This window comes from Sus scrofa, chromosome 5 (genome assembly GCF_000003025.6).
Source record: "Sus scrofa isolate TJ Tabasco breed Duroc chromosome 5, Sscrofa11.1, whole genome shotgun sequence".
NCBI classification, from domain to species: domain Eukaryota; kingdom Metazoa; phylum Chordata; class Mammalia; order Artiodactyla; family Suidae; genus Sus; species Sus scrofa.
The window spans coordinates 87,823,734-87,834,095 of record NC_010447.5 but is presented as its reverse complement, the minus strand read 5'-3'; positions in this window follow the sequence as shown (position 1 = coordinate 87,834,095).

The following is a 10,362-nucleotide window of genomic DNA, read 5'->3' as shown; positions in this document are numbered from 1 at the left end:
GAGGTTGAATCAGAGCTGTACCGCTGGCCTACACCAGAGCCACAGCAACTTGGAATCTGAGCTGAGTCTGCAACCTACACCACAGCTCACGGCAACACCGGATCTTTAACCCACTGAGCAAGGCCAGGGATCGAACTTGCAACCTCATGGTTCCTAGTCGGATTCGTTAACCACTGAGCCACGATGGGAACTCCTCATTTCTAAATTATTTAATGAAGATGATAGCTGCTCTCTTGGCTTAAGAGATTAACTCTCCCAGGAATTCATTATTATTTTTTTTAATGGTCATACCCATGGCATGTGGAAGCTCTTGGGCCATAGTTTGAATCCAAGCTGCAGTTGTGACACCGCTGAATTCTTTAACCCACTCCACCAGGCTGGGGATCAAACCTTTTTTGCCTCTGCAGTGACCCAAGCTGCTGCAGTTAGATTCTTTTTTTTTTTTTTTTTTTTTTTAGGGCTGTACTCATGGCATATGGAAGTTTCCAGGCCAGGGTTGAATTGGAGCTAAAGCTTCTGGCTTATGCCACAGGCACAGCAATACTAGATCCTAGCCTTGTCTGCATCCTACACCACAGCTCCCAGCAGTGCTGGATCCTTAACCCACTGAGCAGGGCCAGGAATGAAACCCGTGTCCTCATGGATACTAGTTAGGTTTGTTACCACTGAGCCACAATAGGAACTCCTGCAGTCAGATTCTTAACCCACTGGGCTACAGCAGGAACTCTGAGGAAATTGTTTTATTTTTTTGTCTTTTTTTTTTTTTTTTTTTGGTCTTTTTAGATCCAAACCCATGGCATATGGAGGCAACACTGGATCCTTAACCCACTGAGCAAGGCCAAGGATCGAACCCACATCCTCATGGATGCTAGTAGCATTTGTTAACCCCTGAGCCACGACAGGAATTCTTCTCTGAGGAATTTGTATTTTAAGAGATTTTTTTTTAGAAGACTGAAAGGCTTTTAAGACCCCTAATACAATCTTAGATAATGAAATTTAAGCCGTCTTCTTCTTCTTCTTTTTTTTTTTTTTTTTTTTTTTTTTTAATGTGGAGCAGTTTTTCACAAGGTGACTCACTTTATAAGGTTTTGGGAGTAACAATCAGCCTCTCCTTGCAGAAGGCTCACTAAAGAAAAGACCCTTATCTAACCTGGAGGTTGGTTTCTTTTGAAATTGATAAAGATTTAAAGCACTTTGCCTGAAGTTTTTGCTCTAAGAGTAAGAGGTGAAATCTCTACTAAACAAGTTGTAAATAGAGATACACATTTTAATTGTCCATGTATGAGATGGTTATTTTCAGTTGAGTCAAGTGAAATATAACCTGCCATTAAAGTATGAAACTTATGTCCTTCCTAAAAGAAGAAAGAAAAATTATACTCTTGGCTGGAATGGAATGAATTTCTTTGACTTATAAAGTATAAATTAAGATCACTAGTTTGGCAAAGTTAAGAAAAGATATATTATTATGCAAAAGTGTAGACTTCTATTGAATTTGAAATACATTCTTTAAATAATTATCCCTAAGATTGGATCATCTCCTGGGAGAGGAGCAATCATCAGAGAATACTAAATACCTAACTGATTGAATAGGTAATTTGTGGGGCTATGCTTACTGCTGACAGAAGAATTTTAAATAAGTTGGACTCTATTCTAACTGTTGAATACCCAAAATTCATTGTGTGACAATAATTGCTAGCCCACCTCAAAATTGTGGGTGAAAATAATTGCGCCTATATTGGTTTAAATATTAGTTCGAAAATATGAACAGGTAATAAATATGTAAAGTTGACCCTTGAACAACAGAGGTTTGAAATGCACAGGTCCACTTATAATGGGTTTTTTTCTGTAGTAAATAATACAGCCCTACATTACCTGATGTTGGTTGAATCCTTAGATACAGAACTGTGGTTACAGAGGAACTTCGAATACTGAAGGCTGACTGTAAATTATATGTGGCTTTTCTACTGCATGAAGAGTTGACACCTCTAACTGGTGCGTTGTTTTGGCATCAATTGTAGATTCTCTGTCTCTCTCTCTCACACACACACACACACAAACACACATTTTCTCAAATTTCATTAGTTTCTGGAGCGATCACAGACATCTGTAATAGATTTCAAAATGGTCATTTATGCCTCTTTGTTTCAAGGTAGCCAATCTAGTTGCCACAGTTAATATTTTATTTACTACTTTGACTACCTCATTTTTATGGAAATCTCACAAATGCATAAGGGGTGTGTGTATGTGTGTATGTATATATTTACTGGAACATTTTAAAAGCAAAAACATGTGAAGACAAGCTAAAAACCCATGACAGTGGGATGGTTGTATTATGGTCAAATGATAAATCAAATAGCATCCAGCTGTTCAAAAGAAAGAGCTAGATTTATAGTATAAATTTAAACAGATTCCCACTCCTACTATGTTACCTTCTTTCTCTCAGCCTGTGCCTGTGGTTTCATGGGGAGTTCCCTACAATCAGTTGATAGGAGAAGAGAAATTTAGGCCTGGTTTGTAGATGATTCTGTGCAATATACAGGCACTACTTCAAAATGGACTGCTGTAGTACTACATCCCCTTTCTGGGACATCCCTGAAGGACAGTGAAACACTCCCAGTGGACAGAACGTCAGGCAGCAACCTGCTTGTTCATGTTCATTTGTCTTGGAAGGAAAAATGACCAGATGTGTGATTATACACTCATTCCTGGGCTGTGGCCAGTGGTTTGGCTAGATGGTCAGAGACTTGGAAGGAGCATGATTGGAAAACTGGTGACAAAGAAATTTGGGCAAGAAGTATATATATATATATACATATATATATATATATATATGGAACTTTCTGAATGAGTGAAAAATATGAAGATATTGTATCTTATGTGAATGTTCACCAAAGTATATCTCAAGTAGAGGAAGTTTTTTTTTTTTTTTGTCTTTTTGCTATTTCTATGGGCTATTTCTATGGGCCGCTCCTGCGGCACATGGAGGTTCCCAGGCTAGGGGTCGAATTGGAGCTGTAGCCACCGGCCTACACCAGAGCCACAGCAACGCGGGATCCGAGCTGAGTCTGCAACCTACACCACAGCTCATGGCAACGCCGGATCGTTAACCCACTGAGCAAAGGCTGGGATCGAACCCACAACCTCATAGTTCCTAGTCGGATTCGTTAACCACTGAGCCACGACGGGAACTCCAAGTAGAGGAAGATTTTAACAATCAAGTGGATAGAGTGATCCATTTTGTGGATACTAGTCAGCCTCTTTCCCCAGCAACCTCTGACACTGGCCAATGGGCTCATGAGCAACCTGGCCATAGTGGCAGGGTTGGAGGTTATACATGAGCTCTGTGAAATGGACTTGTGCTCACCACAGCTGACCTAGCTATGCCCACTACCAAGTGCTTAGTCTGTAGCAGAGGCCTAGACTCAGTCTCCAGTATGGCGTCATTCCCTGGTGATGTGATGAAACAACTACCTGCTGGCAGATTGATTACATTGGGCCACTTCCGTCATGGAAGAAGCCCCGTTTTGTTTTTATTGGAATAGACTCACTGGTTGTGAATTACCCTTCTCTGTATGCAGTCTTTCAGTCAAAATACCATCCATAGACTTACAGAATGCTTTATCCACTGTCATACCACCCAGCATTGCTTCTGATCGAGGAACTCAATTTACAAAAAATGAGGTGTGACAATGGCCCAAGCTCAGAGAAGTCTTACCACTGTTCTCACCATGATTCCTATCATCTTGAGTCAGTAGTCTTCAGAGAGTGGTGGAATAGCTTTTTGAAGACTCAGTTATAGTGTCAGCTAGGTAGCAATAACTTGTAGGACTAGGACAAGGTTTTCTATGGAGCTCTGCATGGCTCTGTATACCCTGCTGTTCTATAGCCAGGATTCATAGGTCTTTGAATCAAGGGGTAGAAATGAGAGCAGTACCATTCACTATTTCCCCTAGTGACCCACTAGCAAAATTTTTTCTTCTTGTTCTCATGACCTCATACTTTGCTGGCCTAGAGGTCTTAGTTTTAAATGGAAGAATGCCTTTACTAGGAGAGACAACAATGGATTGGAAGTTAAGATTGCCACCCAGGCACTTTGGGCTCCTCATGCCTCTAAAGAGGCAAAGAATAGACTTTTGCTGGCTGGGGTGATTGATATTCATGACCAAGGAGAGATTAGAAAACTACTTCACAACGGAGATAAGGAAGGGTATGTCTAGAATACAGGAGCTCTCTTAGGGTGTATCTTATTATTGCCATGCCTTGTGATCAAAGTTGATGGAAGACTACAACAACCCAATTCAGGCAGGACTGGTAATGACCCACACCCTTTAGCAATGAAAATTTCCAGTTACCCAGCTCATGAAGAAGCATGAACAGAAGTTTCCATCATGGCTCAGTGGTAACAAACCCGACTAGTATCCATGAGGACTCGGGTCTGATCCCTGGTCTTGCTCAGTGGGTTAAGGATCCGGTGTTGCCATGAGCTGTGCTGTAGGTCGCAAATGCTGCTGGATGTGGCATGGCTGTGGCTGTAGCTGGCGGCTACAGCTCTGATTTGACCCCTAGCCTGGGAACCTCCATATGCTGCAGGTGTGACCCTAAAAAGACAAAACAAAACAAAAACAAAAACAAAAACAAAAAACCAAAAACAAAAACCCATGACCAGCTGAGGTGCTTGCTGAGGACAAAGGGAATACAGAATAGGAAGTGGAAGAATGTGTTGTAAATAGCAACTGTGACCACATGACGAATAATCACAAGAACTAGAGTTGTCACTAGTATTTCCTCATTTTGTCATGACTGTGTGTGTGTCTATTCTTAGCAAATTATCTTTGTTTTCTTCTATTATCCCCTTATAAGATGTATTGACTTTACATTGATGTATTTAAGTTATATGATATCAAGAAGAGTGAATATCACCTAAGGACTTTGCATCTTCATCTGAAGAAAGGGTCAGTGCCTTTTCAGTTGAACGAAGGATAGTTGTACCATCTTAGGTGGAAGTATAACCTTATAGTTATGGACTGAATGTTTGTGTTCTCCCAAAATTCATATGTTGAAACCCTGCCCCTCAATGTGATGGTATTAGGAGATAGGGCCTTTGGGAGGTAGGATGGGATGAGGTTGTGATGATAGAGCCCTCAGAAGTGGGATTAGTGTCCATATAAGAGTCACAACAGAGCTTCCTACCTCTCCCTGCTTTCTGCCATGTGATGATACAAGATATCAACAGCCTGTAACTGAGGGAATTGCTAGAAGTGCAGTCTAACCAGAACTTGACCATGCTGGCAACATGATCTCAGACTTCCAAACTTCAGAACTATGAGAAATTTCTGTTGTTTATAAGCCACGCAGTCTGTGTGCTTTGTTATAGCAGCCTGAACTGAGACATTTATTATTACCTTTATTTAGATAATTAAGTATAATTTAAAGAGTGCCAAAGGGGTAGACCTGTGATGATTTATTTTATGCATCAACTTGGCTAGTTTATGGCGCCCAGATGTTTGGTTAAATGCCAGTTTAGATGTTGCTGTTAAGGTATTTTTTAGATGTGATTAGCATTTAAATCAGAAGTTTGAGTAAAGCAGATTACCGCCTATAATGTGGGTTGCTGAACAACACAGAGTAAATTCCATTTTTATTAAAAATTCATATTCAGGGAGTTCCCATTTTTGCTCTGTGGTTTAAGAACCTGACCAATATCCATGGTTTGGTCCCTGGCCTTGCTCCATGGGTTAAGGGTCTGGAGCATAGTTTGTAGATATGTCTTGGATCTGGTGTTGCTGTGGCTGTGGCGGAGGCTGGCAGCTGTAGCTCCGATTCTACCCCTCGCCTAGGAACTTCCATATGCTGCAGGTGCAGCCTAAAAAAAAAAATCATATTCAAATGTATGCACACCTATAAATAAGTAGTCATGGAAAAAGTTCTGGAAATAATGCGCATGAAACCGATAGTGACTACCCTCTGGGGAATGGCACAGGGGTTGAGATAAGGAAAGAAGTATATCATTCCTTTTTGATTTTATACATTTTCTGTAATTAAACGTTCCCCAATGAAAACATATTTCTTTTTTTTAATCTTTGCGTGTCCTATTTGATCTTTTTTTTTAGTTCAATGAATTTTATTATATTTATAGTTGTTCAGCCATCATCACAACCTAATTTTAGAACATTTTCATCCCAAACCCCCAGTCCATACCTACCCCCCAACCTGTCTCCTTTTCCAAGCATAAGTTTTTCAAAGTCTGTGAGTCTTTTTCTGTTCTGCAGATAAGTTCATTGTATCCTTTTTTTAAGATTCCATATGTAAGTGATACCATATGATGTTTGTGTCTCACTGTCTGACTAACTTCACTTAGCAAGATAAGTCCACCCATGTTTCTCCAAGGGCCATCCATGTTGCTGCAAGGGCCATTATTTCATTCCTTTTTATGGCTGAGTAATTCCATTGTGTATATGTACCACCTCTTCTTTATCCATTTCTCTGTTGATGGACGTTTAGGTTGCTTCCATGTCTTGGCTATTGTATATAATGCCGCAGTGAACATTGGGGTATATGTATCTTTTTGAGTCAGGGTTTTCTCTGGATAGATACCTGGACGTGGGATTGCTGGATCATATGGTAGTTCGATTTTTAGTTTTTTGAGGAATCTCCATACTGTTTTCCACAGTGGTTGCACCAGTTTACATCCTCACCAATAGTGTAAGAGGGTCCCCTTTTCTCCACACTGTTTCCCAGTATTCACCTACAACTACATACTGGAACTAGTGCTGCAAGTGTTAAAGTATAGCTGTACGATGACGATTTCCCTCCAACCTACAGGCTCTACAAATGTGTAGAACAAGACTAAGAATAATGTAACTTGTTTGATATTCCATATTTTACAATAACTAAGTTCAGTTACATACAATATTAAAGATGTGAGTGGTTTTTTTTTTTGTGAGTAAAGATGGCTTTTTATTGGTAGTGTATTTGCAGGGTTGCACGTTGGGTTCCCCAGGCAGCTGTGTCCTCTGAGACACAGCTTAGCATGCAGGATGTTTATTAATCAGTGCCCTTGGGATTAAAACTTGTTGAAATCTGGGGAAGGAAGCAGAGGGATAAATCCAGCTGTGATGCATGCCAACCACAGTCTCACCTGACCCCTCTGAAGTTAGAATGGCCCTTGGGGTTGTCCTAAGTTGGCCCTAGATGGCTAAGTCTTTATACTTCCTCATCAACTAGTCATTGGATAGGGGCCACCCTTGAAGAGGCCTGGTTTTGGGTGAGGTTTCAGGCAAGGATCTGAGGCAGTCCTGGAAGGGGCTGGCTCACAGCAGAAGGCTGATTGAGCTAATTCCTGAAAGGTGTTAACACAGGGTAAGGCTGTCTGCCAGCAGTGCACCTAGCAACTGAGGCAACAAATCTGTCAATGAAGAAGAGTCTGGGTCATCATAGTGTCTACCTCATGCACCCTTCTTATTCTTTTGAGAGCAACTTCTCAAGGCCATTTATGTGTCTTTTTTTCAGTACATAATCATATTACATAATCACATCAGTATGGTAATTAAGTCACATGAGATACTTAGGGTGGTTTTGAAATGCTAGCTATCATTATTATAATTATTAATACCATTATTATTATCCTCAAATGTGGCTGATATCTTGAAAAAAACAGCATAATTTCTCAAGCTTTGTTTTTATTAAGTGTGAAGAAGAGGTGGAAAAGAATATTGTAACATTTCTGTTGAGCATACATTACATTGACACTGAAAAGTTTCAAATTTTAGGTTGTTTTCCTATGATATGAGCGCTAATGCCTTTTCACATGATAAAGGAAATTTTATTCTTCCTTTTTGATTTTATAAGATATAATCAGTAATATTCAATGATTCCTAAGGAATTTTCTTTCTTGGTTTCTTAAAAAAAAATTAGGCCCAGATTTTAAATTCATTCCCTTGACAAATGTATTCTCATCATAAATCATGACAATAAATGAAAAGCTGGCCTCTGCTGTAGGAAAAAATATTCATGTGAGACTTGGGTTAATGCTATTGACATTTGGTTTTATCCACATGACTGCTATGCTGATGAAAAATATCTGTTAACTGGGAAAAAAAAGAAGCTAACACTGAGTACTCGTCTAAGTATTTCTTCTGCATTCTCTCACATAAGTATCATATCAGGGTTCTGAGGTAGATACTGTTATTATCTCTTTTATAGATGATGAAACTGAGGTTCAGAAAGGTAAATTGACTAAGGTCAAACATCTAGTTAGGGAGCGGCACAGGAATTAGAACCCAGGATGACTGGCCTGCAAGATTCATATTTCTGATCATTCCACTTTATTGACATGAAAGACTGCGTTGAGACCATTTCTTTCACTTAATTGTTTCTCAAAAATGTACTGTGAACCCAGGACTGGAAGGATTTCAAGATAATCAAGGGGAGTGTTTCCTACACCTTAATCATTCATTTACTAGCCTTCTTTGTTTTCATGTATACCACATGTATTACTTCCTCCTCTCTGAACTTGCTTGTTTCCAAAACTTTTTTTTTTTTTTTTAATGGCTGCAGATGCAGCATATGGAAGTTCCCAAGCTAGGGGTTTAATCAGAGCTACAGCTGCTGGCTTATGCCACAGCCATGGCAATGCCAGATCTGAGCTGCATCTGTGTCTGCGACCTATGCTGCAGCTCGCAGCAATTATGGATCCTTAACCCACTGGGCAAGGCCAGGGATTGAATCCATATCCCCATGGATATTCGATGGATTTTTAACCACTGAGCCACAGTGGGAACTCATCAAATCTCTCAACTGTTGTTAAAAACCTTAAAAAAAGAAATAGTTTTTCTTGTATCTTTTATACCTTCTTGAAAGATGATTCAGTACTTTGTTTAGTACTATAAGGATCTGAAGAATGATATATCAGTAATGACTTATTTCACTATTGCATATGCTTTTGGGTCGTTTAATAATCCCTCCATTTCTTATATTTTGTTCTTTTAAAAGTCACAGTTGAAAATAACTGGTTAGTAATGAATTAATTTCAAGGATAATGGCATAGCAAAATAATTGAAGATATGAGAAGAATAAGATCACTAAGATCCCATATCTGAGATTTTAAAGGGTCCATTGGTCCTGTATGGTAATTGCAAAATATAATGAGTTTTAGCCTAAAAAATAAAAAAGCAATAGAATCATTGCTTTACTGTTTCTGCCTATTTCCTTTTACATCTTTTTTCTTCCTTTTTTTTTCTTATGTTGGCCATACAAAACAATTCTCTTTTTTTTCCTCTGTGTTTTACTGTACATACATATTAGAGTCAAATTTTACTCAATTGCGTGTAGTTAACTTTGCACAGATCACATCTCCTCTATGGTAAATTGAACCCTGCCTCCTGATATTCATGTCCCTGTGCGGTGTTCTCTTGAATCTGGGCTGGCCCTGAGACCTGCTTTAACCGGTAGAATGCAGACTAAGTAACACTATGCTCATTCGATGCTTAAGGCTTAAGAAGAGCTAGCAGCTTTCTGGAGCAAAGCCAATTGCCACGTAATATTTCTACCCCGAGACTGCCATGTTGTGAGCAGTTGTCTTCCACATGGTCTCTCCATGAGCCCAGCCTAGCCACATGGAGAGGCCATGTGGAGGAGACCCAATCCCTGGCCAAAAGCCCTAGCTGATCTAAGCGACCACGCCAACTACACCAACTTGACCGCCCATGAGTGAGGCCATCTTGGAATTAAATTGATTCTCTAATCATAGTTGCGCCATCTCATCTGAAGCCATGTGGAGCAGTGACAAGCTGTCCTTGCCAAGCCTTGCCCAAATTACAGAATTGTAGGCAGATAGACAACTTTTCAAAGCCACGATTTTTCAGTATAATTTGTTAACAGCCAGTGACAATTGAAACGCACTCTCTGTACAAGTCTTTTTTTCATCTGTAATGTGAATTAGTTGGACAAGATAGTTTCCATATAGTAGAGACTCTCAGAGTGTGGTCCACCTCATTCAACACATTGCTGTTCAACTTCTGCCTGCAGCCTGTGTTGGTCCTATAGATTCTCCATACTAATTTGTTACTTGTCTTGCTGAAATTTTTTCTTTTTTTTTTTTTAGACCCAAGTCTCTAATTTGCCAGAGTCACTCTAAACACTGATTTTTTTTGTCTTCCAGTGTGCTAATACTCAGCTTGGTGGTGAGGCCATTTTATGAGCTTACTTTCTACTTCCTCATTTCCTTCAGCAATCTCACAGCTGTATTCTCACAGCTGGACTGGCTGATTCACTGTCTTTTCTTGGCTCTCAGAAGATCCTACTGGCATAGTTTCTAGGATTCAGAATTCTAAAATTTGTCTTTCCCACCATTTTGCTGTTTCT